Source organism: Ornithorhynchus anatinus, chromosome X5 (genome assembly GCF_004115215.2).
Source record: "Ornithorhynchus anatinus isolate Pmale09 chromosome X5, mOrnAna1.pri.v4, whole genome shotgun sequence".
NCBI classification, from domain to species: Eukaryota; Metazoa; Chordata; class Mammalia; order Monotremata; family Ornithorhynchidae; genus Ornithorhynchus; species Ornithorhynchus anatinus.
In genome coordinates, this window is record NC_041753.1 from 48,221,463 (window position 1) to 48,234,992 (window position 13,530).

Genomic DNA, 13,530 nt, shown 5'->3' on the forward strand with positions numbered 1-13,530 from the left:
AGGCAAGAGGGGGAGGGGTGACTTTGGGGAGCTCAGACCTGATTGTGTTAATTTTTGTGATGAACTAGGTGGCCAGATCATTGGGGATGAGGGATGGGGGAGGGGGAAGAACAGGGGGCCTAAGGAGAGGTCATTTTGAAAGTATTAACCACATTCAGTGCTCAAAGAGGCATTTCCAATAAGCATTCAATTCTGAAAATTAGAGCTGTCTTTTTTCTTATTCACTAACCATACATCCACCATTTATAAAAAAAGTGCCAGTTCACCTGCATATTTAAAAGGTGCATTTTCTGAAAAAGAGAGAAAGCAGGCTCTTTCAAAAAGAGCTGTGCATTGTTAGAGTCAGCAATTTAGAAAAATGCAGGTGCACAAATGGCCTTTGTTTCAGATGGAGCAGAATTTACAATATCTTGGGTCTGAAAGTGACATCTTATATTTACACTGCTTTGACAAAAGGAGAGGTTTACCAAAAAAAGAATGGTCTGGGAACTACTAAAATGAAATGAAAAAAACTAAAACAAAAACAAAACATTTCTCTCGTCTCTGTTGCAACCCTCTCCCTCATTCTGTTTCTTGAAGAATCTTAAATGTACGTCAGGGGATTTGATTCCATATTTTGTCCATGTAGGTATTCAGTTTGCTGATCATTATAACTGTGTTTTATCCTCAGATCATCTAGACTGGAGTTATGTAAGGACTGGTTGAGCGGCAGCGTGGATTGGTGGATAGAGTGCGGGCCTGGGAGTCAGAAGGTTATGGATTCTAATCCCGGCTCCAACACATGTCTGCTGTGTGACCTTGGGCAAGTCACTTCACTTCTCTGGGCCTCAGTTCCCTCGTCTGTAAAATGGGGATTAACAGTGTGAGCCTTATGTGGGACAAGGACTGTGTTTAATCTACCTCAGTGCTTAGAACAGTGCTTGGCACATAGTAAGTGCTTAATAAGTACCATAATTATTATCATTATTATTATATCCTAATGTCGGTGAGGATTCCAGAATTACTTTGTGTTAAAGGGATTTGACTGTTGTGGGAGTGCTCCTTCAATCAGTCAAGCTATCAATGGAATTTATTGAATGCTTACTGTTTGCAAAGCACTGTACTAAGCACTGTAGGAGAGTACAAAACAATAGTTGGTAGACATGTTATTATTAATATTATTATGGTATATTTTAAGCGCTTATCATGTGGCAAGCACTGTTCTAAGCACTGGGGTAATTACAAGGTAATCAGGTTGTCCCACATGGGGCACACAGTCTCAATCCCCATTTTACAGATCAGGTAACTGAGACACAGAGAAGTTAAGTGACTTGCCCAAGGTAACACAGCAGACAAGTGGCAGATCCGGGATTAGAACCCACAACCTCTGACTCCCAAGCCCATGTTCTTACCTCCCTTCCTGCAAGGGGCTATATTGAATGCTAACACTTTTTTTGCATACCTCAGTTGTAGGTTTGGTGGGGAGCTTGAGATCATACTAACACCAGTGCAATGGAATCGCTGATCTGGGACTTGCATCTCTAGAGGGCCAAGTGGCTCACAGGCATTCCTGAATTTAAGCCGCACTACTCTTCTCAAATCAGTGCTGCGCCACTCTAATTACTCTGACCCAATTGGTTTGAAGTGTGATTTTCCCCCTCTAATTAATCCCCTCATTCTAGGTCTGTCATGGAGGGCCCCCAATCCAACCCTGCTGTAGGTTCCCAGTACACTAGCAGCATGGCTTAGTTAGAAGCGGTGTGGTCTAGTGGATAGAGCACAGGACTGGGGACACAGAAAGACTTGGGTTCTAATTCCAGCTCCACTACGTGTCTGCTGTGTGACCTTGGGCAAATCACTTCATTTCTCTGTGCCTCAGTTCCCTCCTCTGTAAAATGAGAACTAAGACCGTGAGTCCCATGAGTTTGCCCAGCACTTAGTATAATGCCTGGTATTTAGTAAGTGCTTAGCAAATGCCATGAAAAAAATGCCTCAGTCCAACCTTAGGGAAGGTGAGACCATTGACAAAAACTTCAAACAATAAAACCCTTCCTTAAAAACACTGTTAAGAAATAAGCATCTTCCCTGTGATTTATCTTCTGTGTAAGTGTCTTCTCAAATGTGTGGTAAGATTTTTTCTCTATTAAATTATTTTAAAATGTTTTGCCAGGACTGGAGCTAATCCAAAGGTAAAGATATGTAAATGTCAGAGATCTGCCAAGGGAAAGTAATTTTCAGTTTCACAAGCTCCAAACTTCTGCCTGCTTTTAAAAAAAAGTGCCATTAGGAAAAGCAGCATAAACCCACACTGGGCTTCTCCACCTAGATTACATCTCAGAAGACTGAACCAATACTTATTTAGTAACTGCGTTTGAAACTGGGAACCGAAGAGGGTTTACATCAGAGGCATACAGGAAACTCAAGGTCGTCTTTGCCAGTTTTACCTGGTGATCCCAGACTGGGAGAACCTGGAAAGGTCATGTGGCTTGCAAAGCTCTTGGTGGATGAGCAAGAGGCCTGAATTGATCTTGCATGGGATAATTCAGCCCTTTCTGAATCTTAAACTGTGAAACCTTTGTTTAGAAACAGGTTTAGTCAAGGGAAAGAGTAGGATTTGTAACCAGATTTTGTTTCAATAAAAGAGGCAGTCCTCTATGTTGCCAAGTTGTCATTTCAAGACGAGAAATACAACTGGCAGTTTCTGTGTCCCACAGGTGCATTAAAATGTAGTGTTCCTTATTGCATGGATACAATCTGTGTCTGTCTATGTTCTCCATTATATTGGATACTACTCAAGGGCAGGAACCCTGTGAGCCACATCAGTTGAATTCTGCCAAGAGCCTAGAACATTATTCTGCACATGGCAGGCACTCAACAAATGCTGATACTGATGATTTGGAAATCATCTTGCCTAGTACTGCTCTTTAGTATTTGTTAAATTTTGATTGCTGTGTGCTCCTTTTTAACTAGAAAAATAAAGATCTGCATGCCTTTTGTTTGGGATCACCATATCTTCATTTCTAACCACTCTACTGGGAGATTGAACAGTGACCATCACGAAAGCAGCTACTTGGGGGCCGTAACGCTTGACTAGCCAGTTGAACCCCAGCAATTAATAAACGGCAATCTAAGAGAGGCATGAACAACTTTCCCTGTGAAGATGAAGCTATAATGATGAAATCCTATGAATGCGTCCAGGTGTTGATGAAAATATTGATGCATCCTATCACTCTTCCAGACATATTGGTAGTTCCTTGCTACATTGTTGCATTGCCCCATACTCTGTCCATCAATAATCTGAGTTGAGAAGACAATGAACCAGATCCACAATAAGCATCAGAATCAAACTAGGATGTGGTTGAACAAGGCCAGAAGAGAGGTATTGTATTAACTAGACCCAGGCCTTCTTTCCCGTGCTTGGTTAGTCCAGTGCTCTGCTCACAGGAAGCACTTGATGATACTAACTACTCCCCCTAACAACCATTATCTGGGTTGTATAAAATGCTAATTAGACTAAATTGTGATAGGAATTTTAATATTCTAATGTTTGAGCTGTTTTAGTCTTTGCAATTGGGGATTGTCATGTTGGATTCACTTGGATTCAGTTCTGACATAAAATGTGTTTTCATTCTGTGTTTTGGCTAAAACATTATAAGTGAAGGAGAGGACATTCAGCCGACAGCACGAGTCTGTTTGGCTATAAGCCTCGAGTTGCTGTATTCATTCATTCATTCAGTAGTATTTATTGAGTGCTTACTATGTGCAGAGCCCTGTACTAAGCGCTTGGAATATACAATTCGGCAACAGATAGAGACAATTCTGCCGTATGGAAGTAAAGTGCATATGCATGTACTGACAGGACAGATCAGTACTACAGCATGAATTTTCCTGAATGTGGGGCTTTTCAAGAATGCAACCCTTACATTTTAGGAGAAGAGGGCATATTGCATTTCTTTAGATGATCATCAACAGCTGTATTTGCATCGAGTGGTCTTTTATACCATTGCCTTAATTTCTCCTCCACTCTCTTCTTGACCCTCTGTAGTCTGGTTTTCATCCCCTGATCCTCTGTCTCTCTGCTGCTTTGGCATTGTGGATCACTCCTACCCATTTGAAACACTATCTCTCAGACTGATCTTTCTCAGTCTCATTCACTGGCAAGCCCTCTGTCTCTCATCTGCATTAGTCCCCTCACTGGTTTTCCAGCTTCCAGACTCTTCCCCTCCAATCTATACTACATGTACTTACATATATACCACATGATTCTGCCCACATTCATCTTCCTGAAACCCCTCTTGGCCCACATCTGTCCTCTCCTCAATACCCTCCACTGGCTCCCTGTGTCTCTTCGCATGAGATATAACTCCTCACATTTGGCTCCAGGACTCACCACCATCTGGCCCCACCTTACCTGTCTGCTCTCTCCAGTCACTCTTCCCCAACTTGCTGTCTTCATTCCTCCCAACCCTACCTTCTAGATATACATCTCTCTTAACTATCCATCCCTTTGCTCATGCTGTTCCTCTGGCTTGGAACTCTCTCTCTCCCCACATCAGAGAGATCACCCCTCCCACCACTTTCAGATCCTTCCTAAAATCCCACTTCCTCTAACAAGCTTTCCCTGATTAATTATCTGGAACCCAGAGCCTTCAATCAATAGCACTGTATTAAGTGCTTGGGAGACTACAGTAGAGTTGGTAGACACACTCCCTGCTCTTTGTCTCCTGAGCAGAAAGGGGAATCTTGATCATGGTTCATCCATTTCCAAACTATTCCTTCAGCATGATTTATTTGGAAAAGCACTGCACCCCAGTGGTTAAATAATGTGAAAATAGTTAAAAAAATGATAAACACAAGTAAATGAATAAATGCATCTGTAAATAAATGCACATATATTTATCTGCGTGTGGAACTGGCTGAAGGGAGGCCTCAACCAGCCTAATGTTTTCAGTTGCCAACAAAATTCTCATCAGAATCCTTCCACCCAGGCTACTGAAGAATATGCTTAACCAAACATAACTTCAGTCACAAATGCAATGCAGTAGAAGTGTGGGGTTCAACACCAGGCTCTCCATACTTTATTTGTAAATCTTAAAAATAGATTCCCCCAAATTCTGGTCCCCTTAGGATCAATGGAGGGTCCCTAAAGGGGGTGTGACCAGAGGGAGACAAGGGTAAAATGGCAAAATGGAGATGGGGAGAGAGATAAAGATGGGAGGGAGAAGGGGAAAAGATGGATGGGGGTGAGAGGTTAAAGGAGAGGGAAAGGGGAGAAGAGAAAATAGAGAAGAGAGGGAGAAGTGAAGAATAGTAGGGAGAGGAAAGAATGAGGGAGAGGAGAAGAAAAGAGAGAGGATGAGGTAGAAAGGGGAATTAGGAGAAAAGCCGACTGGAAAGAAGGGGAATGGAGAGGGAAAAAGAATAGAAGAGTAGGAGAAGGGTGATAGAAGAGAAATGCTGCCACTGACATTTTCCACACCCACCTGTTGGCCCTCTGGTGACCTGACTGAGAACAGCTAGTTGAACCAGGTGGCTCTCGCTTTCATTCAGGTGATGGTGGTGCTGGCACATCCTTCTCAACTGACTAAGGTGGCAGTAAGGGAAGATGATCCCTCTAGGTTACCTGTGAGATGGGCCTAGTGTCTGGACATGTGAGACAGCTGGATATAATAATAATAATGATGATGGTATTTGTTAAGCACTTACTATGTGCCAAACACTGTTCTAAGCACTGGTGTAGACACCAGGTAATCAGGCTGTCCCACATGGTGCTCACAGTCTTAACCCCCATTTTACAGATGAGGTAACTGAGGCACCGTGAAGTTAAGTGACTTGCCCAAAGTCACACAGCTGACAAGTGGCAGAGCTGGGATTAGAACCCAAGTTCTCTGACTCCCAAGCCCATGCTCTTTCCACTAAACCACACTGCTTCACTAAGCCAAGTGATGTAACACGATGAAGATGATGATGATGATGTTGGTATTTGTTAAACACTTACTATGTGCAGACTACTGTTCTAAGCACTGGGGTAGATACAGGGTAATCAGGTTGTCCCACGTGAGGCTCACAGTTAATCCCCATTTTACAGGTGAGGTAACTGAGGCCCAGAGAAGTTAAGTGACTTGCCCACAGTCACACAGCTGGCAAGTGGCAGAGCCGGAATTCGAACCCATGACCTCTGACTCCTTAGCCCAGGCTCTTTCCACTGAGCCACACTGCTACTCTAACATGTTATAGCTGTGACCCAACTGAAGTTATACCTCCCTAAAAGAGACTCATCTCCTGTAACCTAGATTGGAGTCAGAACAAAAAAAGCTTGCCATTAAAAAATAAGCCCCTAAATTCCCATGCTTCCTTATCCCTCTTCATGCCTTCCTTACCTCTCCATCTTCAGCTCTCCTTTGTGATCCAAAAGTCCAATATTCTAGGCATTTTTCCAGTATTCCACTCACACCCCATGCTGGTTGCCCAGTGAAATAGCTCTGGATAATTTGTGCTGACAGAAGTGGGTGTGGGGAACAAGGAAGGGACCAATAGCAGAGCTTGTGCCTAATGGCATTTATCTTGTTGACGAAATACAGTCAGTTCCTCCGTAACATGCATTTTATTACACATTTTGGAAAGAACACTTGGAAAAATTAGAGAGCATTTGTTGATAATATGAATCTCTCTGGATAGAACGTGATACAATGTCAGAAGAAATGGTTGCGCATATATGGATGGCATCAGAAAAAAATGTAACCACTATATTAAAGTTTTCCTCAAAATAGGGTTCTTCAAAAACACAGCCCCCACATCATAGGAAAAATAACAATAGCTTGCACGGACAGCAGAAGGTAGAAAAACTGAAAGACAAATAAAGCCCTGTAATAGTGTGTTTCTGTAGGGGCTACACTGGTGAAGCAGTGATTGTTTTCTATTGAAAGGGCAGAGTTTTAATGTCAAAGAATACATTTATAGTGGATCGTTGTTTTTGAATTTGCCAAGATTGCCCAGCTGCACAAATACAGTTGTGAATAAACAGGTTTGAGAAGATGATCCACGAGTAGAGGTTAACAGAGGAGAGTGACAGAGAAAAAAGAGGGCGAGGGAGTCAACAGCTTTCAAGGTTTGGACTCTCACATCAAAGGGTGGAAAAGGGTGAGATAAAGATTGGTGGGGAATGTTGAGACTGGAGGTCGTGATGGGATGGATAGAGGATTGATTTGTAGTAATAGAGGTAGTTGAAAAGGGCTGGCTAGGACTCCTTGATTTACTTTTACACTTTGTCTTTCTGTGCATCATTAGATAGTGTACTGTTTAGGTAGCAGAATTTGGTGACTGCATTAAGTTGTTTGTTCCTGATATAAACCTTTGTTTTCAGGGTTTCCCTGGTGAAAAAAATGGCATATACACATCTACAGGCCATGGTAACCCCCCTTGTTAATCCAAGGCTGATAGATTTGTGGTGGTTCCCCACATGACATATGTCAGGATTATGTCACACCACATAGGATGATATTAGAGCAGTCTCCTAGTAACTTTTATCACCTGGCTTAAAGCTTTTCTTAAACCCAAACTGCCTCCCTGGGCTATACTCAGAGCCCAGCAGGGGCTAATCCCTGACATGTATGCTCTCCTCCTCACTCCCATTAACTTTCTCTAATGGGACTATTAGCATGTGTGTCCCTGGGGCAGATGCTTTCTAAAGGCTATAGCTGAGAGGACTCTGTCTGCATCAATTCCCTCATAGTCGAAGCTTTTTGTATCTGGGGAAAGGGAAGGGAGGAGAGGTTAAAGGGTAATGATCCACCTCCATTCTTTTCCCGGCAGGTACAAGGTCTCTCTCCTATCATCAATTTATCACGGTTTAGTGAATAGAGCACAGGCCTGGGAGTCAGAAAGACCTGGGTTCCAATTGTGGCTCTGTCACATGACTGCTGTGTGACCTTGGGCAAGTCACTGAACTTATCTGGGCCACAGTTACCTCATCCATAAAATGGGAATTAAGAGTGTGAGCCCCATGTGGGACATTGACTGTGTCCAACCTGATTAACTTGTATCTACCCCAGAGCTTAGAACGGTGCTTGGCACATAGTAAGTGCCTAACAAGTACTGTAATAATATGAATAATAATAATTATTATTTTTATCATAGCCTAGCTGCTGTGATCTTCTGGGCCAGATTGACTGTACTACAGGGAGGGAATGGTGATCTGCTATAGGACAGCTGGGGAGTGACTGCAGGGAAAGCATACTCTATTCTGCTGCCCTTGAGGATGGTTTTTGGTGGGGTTGGGGATTGGACTGGTGGTGGAAGCTCACAGGTGTGGGCTGCATTGTAGGGTGCTTGTCTCTTCCCCACCCTTTTCCAAGTTTCTGGGCTTCAGTTCTGTTGGAATTTCCTCCATTAATCTGTCCCTGCTTAAGTATGACAGCTCCTCTGGGAATTTTTTGGTAGCATTATAATTAGATGTGAGTGATGAGCCTTATATTATCAACCCTCGTCAGATGTATTAAAGTGTGTCATATTTGTGTACAGTCTTGCATTGGTCTTATCATCCACATTTGCACACACCAATAAAAAATTCACCATCAGTAGCTTCATCTTTGAATCAGAAGGACAGCTATATGAACATCTTAAATAATGCATGTCTTTGACCTACTACAGGTAAAAAACTGGCACTTTATTTTGGTAGGTCAGATTGGTTTCTAATCATGCATTATTATTGGGCACTTTGTCCAAACACTGATAGGTTGTTAGCAAATATGCCTTTTATTTTTCTAAAAATAATTGGAGAAAATTGTTTTTCCTTATTTCCATTTAAAGGCTGTTGATCTGTATAACTTAGATGAAAGTGTAATATTGAAAAAGAAATGCAAATAGTGACTATACAATAAATCCTTCTCTCCTATGGAGATTGGATTTTTTGAAATACAGCATCTGTCACCCACATAATATTGATTTCAGTGAATTTAAGGTTGAACTAGTATAAATTCAAAATGCATACATTTGTAAGCATGGCTCAAGTCTCCAAGTAACTTGTTCCTGGTGAAACTTAAAGTCTATATCTACAGTATTTAATAATAATGTTGGTATTTGTTGGTATTTGTTAAGCACTTACTATGTGCCAAGCACTGTTCTAAGCGCTGGGGTAGACATAGGGGAATCAGGTTGTCCCACGTAGGGCTCACAGTCTTAATCCCCATTTTACAGATGAGGGAACTGAGGCACAGAGAAGTTAAGTGACTTGCCCACAGTCACACAGCTGACAAGTGGCAGAGCTGGGATTCGAACTCATGAGCCCTGACTCCAAAGCCCGTGCTCTTTCCACTGAGCCACGCATTTCTTGAGCCTCTACCATGTGCAGGGTCGCTAAGTACTTTAGCAGCATCACAAAGAAGTCAGGTATAATTCCTGCTCTTGAGGACCGTTATATTAGAATGAAGAAGTCTTTGACATATATTAATGACTAAGCAAAGAATAATATAAATAAGAAACAAATGAATACCTAAACAGATACATACATGAGGTTTTTTGTGGTATTTGCTAAATGCACTATGTGCCAGGCACTGTTCTATGTACTCGGGTAGATACAAAGAGATCAGGTTGGGCACAGTCCATGTCCTATGGGGCTCACATTCTTGATCCCCATTTTATACAGATGAGGTAGCTGAGGCACAGAGAAGTGAAGTGGCTTGCCCACGGTCACGCAGCAGAGAAATGGCAGAGCCGGGACTAGGACACAGGTCCTTCTGACTCCCGGGCCTGTGCTCTATCCACTAGGCCATGCTGCTTCTCTTGTTGAAAGGTGACTGTTGCGTGACTGATAACCGGCAAGATGGAGGTGCCATTTTAGAAAGATTTTAAAGGTGGTGTTCAATAGTAGTAATCGTCTTTATGCAGTGTGTACTGTGGGCAGAGCACTGTACTAAACTCTGGAAAAGACTACACAGATGGAAATTAAACACAGCCCCGTTCCTCAGAGGGGCATGTAATTTAATACCGAAGTTTTCTGAAGTCTCCCTAGCATCATCACATCTGTTTACAGCTCAGAAAAACATTGTCCATTTTGACTAAACTGTAAAAAGTACATGATCTCGACACATCGTTGCACCAGAATAATTCAAAATGTTACCTACATCAATTGGTCTAAAAAACAAACTCTAACACTGGGCAAATTTGAGAAGCCCCATGGCCTATTGGAAAGAGCACAGGGCTTGGAGTCAGAACCTAGATTATCTGCGGTGTCACCTTTGGCAAGTCACAACTTCTCTTTGTCTCAGTTGTCTCATCTTTAAAATAGGGATGAAGACTGAGAGTCCCACGTGGGAGCTGGACTCTGTCCAACCTGATTAGCTTGTATCTACCCCAGTGTCTGGGACATAGTAAGCGCTTGGCCAATACCGTTAAAAACAAAAAAGTTAAAGCAAATGAGATGAGCATGTACTATTCTCATAACTCAGTCATGAGTCAATTTAAATAAGATGTTCAAGTACAACTGAGACATACATTTGTAAAAATAACTTTCAATCACTCAACTAAAATTATTTGTTTGGACTGCTGTCGTGGGCATTAGCTAAGCCTGTGAGAAGGGAAAGGGGGAGATCCCACTCCTAACTCATGATCACTTTGGGTCTTGTTTCTTCTGCCAGTACTGATTGAATGTAATAGTCAGATACCAAGTCAGAGATGGACAGGTCTAGGAGAGAGCACTTCACTTTTAGTTTGTTGGTTTGGGGAGTAACCACTGTCAACCTTGAAATCAGGCAAGGCAACCCCCCGGGTGATGGATGACAATACTCTTTTGGGGTTTGGATTTAATTGAGATAGAACCCCAGACAGAAAGTTGTTCTTCCTATCCTTTTCTATCTTGACCCTCTTCAATTTTCCTCTTTCGGTTCTTTATCCTGCTTCCCTTCTTTTCAAATCTCTAGTATTATAAACTTGACATTTCATAATTTCATGTTGAAAACTGTCCCATGTAGTGGCACCAACTGTTTGGGGGAAAGGGGATATATAAACCTAACAAATAAATATTAATTCAGAGTTGGTCTTGATGCATGTCACAGCATCTAGTGGGACATAGGGAATAGGGGTAGAGAAAGAATGGGAGGTTCACATTTAGGTAGTCGCTTATGAAATCCAAATAAATGTGTAAAGCTGGAGTTTTCCTGCATTCACTGGAGGCAATTGAAAGCAAGAACTAAGCTGTGAGAACTGAAAAGACTATGGATAAATTAAATCATTTTAGGTTTTTTTTGAATTACATGAAATAAAGGATGGTTCATTAGGAAGTAATTTGAGAATTCTAATATTCGGGGTCACATCACTGACTTTTATCTTGTTTTCTACTTTTTCAATTTTAATTTCAAATTTTGCTATGATGGTTTTAAACATTTACTGTTTCCTTAAATGAATCAGGAGTATTTTCTTTGGTTTTTAAATACATCGCCTGATGATTGAGGGATGATTGATTTCCACCTGACCTTAAAAAAAAATGATAAAGCTAGTATTTGCCACTATGAATGCTACAAATACAAAGAGTTATGCAGCAAGTAAGGATCACTTAAATTTGTAATCTGGGTAAAATCGACCTGAGAAAAGTATCTCAGTCCAACTCAAATGGTGATAATCATTAATGAACTAAAATAAGAGAGTCACTGGTGCTGTTATTAAAAAGGTGATGTGCCTGGAACCTTAATGCGTGGAGTGGGTGAATGGCCACAGTGTAGTTTAGTAGAGGTGAGTCAAGTCGCCCACCGGGAGCACCTTTTCTAAGAGATGCCAGTGTTCAGCTGAGGTAGAAGAGATGAGTTTCAAGTTGATGTACACCCCATATAGCAGTAAAGAGATATAAGATATCGATACGCTCAGCTGCATCTTGTTAAAAGCTTCCTGTGGGTTGGCAGAATGAAATCTTTATTTAAAATACACAAACTACTGTCAGGGGAAAGATGGAAAAGAGAAAACGGTAAAAGGGCCAAATGCTTTGCTTAACCCACCAGAAGAAACAAAAAAGGAAAAGTGGTCATCGTCTCTGCAGTAGCAACAACAACAGAAAGTGATTAACACAACCACATCAGAATCAATCTGTCTCATGCCTTTTTCTTTTATTATTCCAATCTTTGTTCCAGGGGGAGGGGGAATGTATTATTATTATTATAAATAACCACTGCCCCTTTCCTTTTACTCTTTATTGTTCTCCCTGTGTTTCTTTTCTTATTGAAAATGTTTAAAATGCACCAATTGCCTAGCAGTTCATCTGGAGGTATTTCTTACCAGTCCTGAATTGCAGGAGCAGGGGAGGGAGAGAGAGAAAAGCCATAAACATCAATATGAACAGGAGAACAAATACACAACTGGTTAAAATCTTGAAGCAGGAGCAGAAGCAATAGAAGAGGGAGGGGCACTTTGTGCAATTACAAACAGGATACAGGAAACACACATACAGATTTTTCAGTGAACCTCAAAGGTGCTTACTGGATGCCTTTTATTATTCCCAAGAGAAGACTCTAAGTGGTAAAGGCCTGCTGTGTGTGTGTGAGCAAGAGTGGTTGGGGGAGGGATTGGCAGTACAGGGCTGGGGGAGAGAAGGTGGCTGAGAGAGGAAAAAAAAGACAGAAAGAGAGACGGAAGAGGAAGTGTGGGGAGAACAGGAAAGAAATTCAACAGTGTATTGTTTTATAGAGGGAAATCAAAACAGACATGGAGGGGAATATAGTAGAGAGGAGGGGAGACATGTGAAAGAGTTGGCTTCACCTCTATTTCTAAAACAAAAAAAAAAGGGATTTCTGTCAGGGGGCCACTCACACACCCCTTCAACATATTTTCACACACATTTAATAAGGTGATTTTTGCCATTTGTAATGAGAAAGGAAGAGAGAACAATTATGAACCAAACCCCCAGTCATTTTGTAACGACAGATGGAGCATTTCTTTTAAGCCAGCTGTGAAGTACTGCATTTTTTCTGCACTCCCCCCACAGGTTAGAGACCCATGAGCAGTAGTGGTCTGATAGTCTGACCTGAGCAATTGTGAGATTCCACATCTACTCCCTTCCTCAGTCATATACGTGCCATAAAGGTTTGCCTTGGCCTGAAACTTTCTGCCGACGCTTATTCCAATTCAGGGATTGGCAGATCTCCCCAGGACCAGTTTCATCTTTGCACCCCCAGTTTCAAATCTGTGCTACTCTCATCATCGCTTGGGACCCCGAGCAGGTGAGTATAACCTATCACTTGCTCTTTCTGGACCTCCCTGCCTGAGAGTAGTCAAACTTGTCTCAAAGAACTCATCTCCTCTCTTCTGCCAGATCATTTTCTGTCTGAAGTTATTTATCTTTATTTGGGTTTTCAAAAGTCATCTTATAAAATCAGGGTGGTCTAATGGAAAGAACATGGGCCTGGGAGTCAGGGCACTGGGGTTCTAATTCCACCTCTGACAGTTGCTTGCGATGTGACCTTGGGCAAATCACCTAACTCCCGTGTGCCTCAGTTTCCTGTCTGCGAAATGGGGATTCAATACCTGTTCTCCATCTTACTTAGACTGCAAGCCTCATGTCGTACAGGG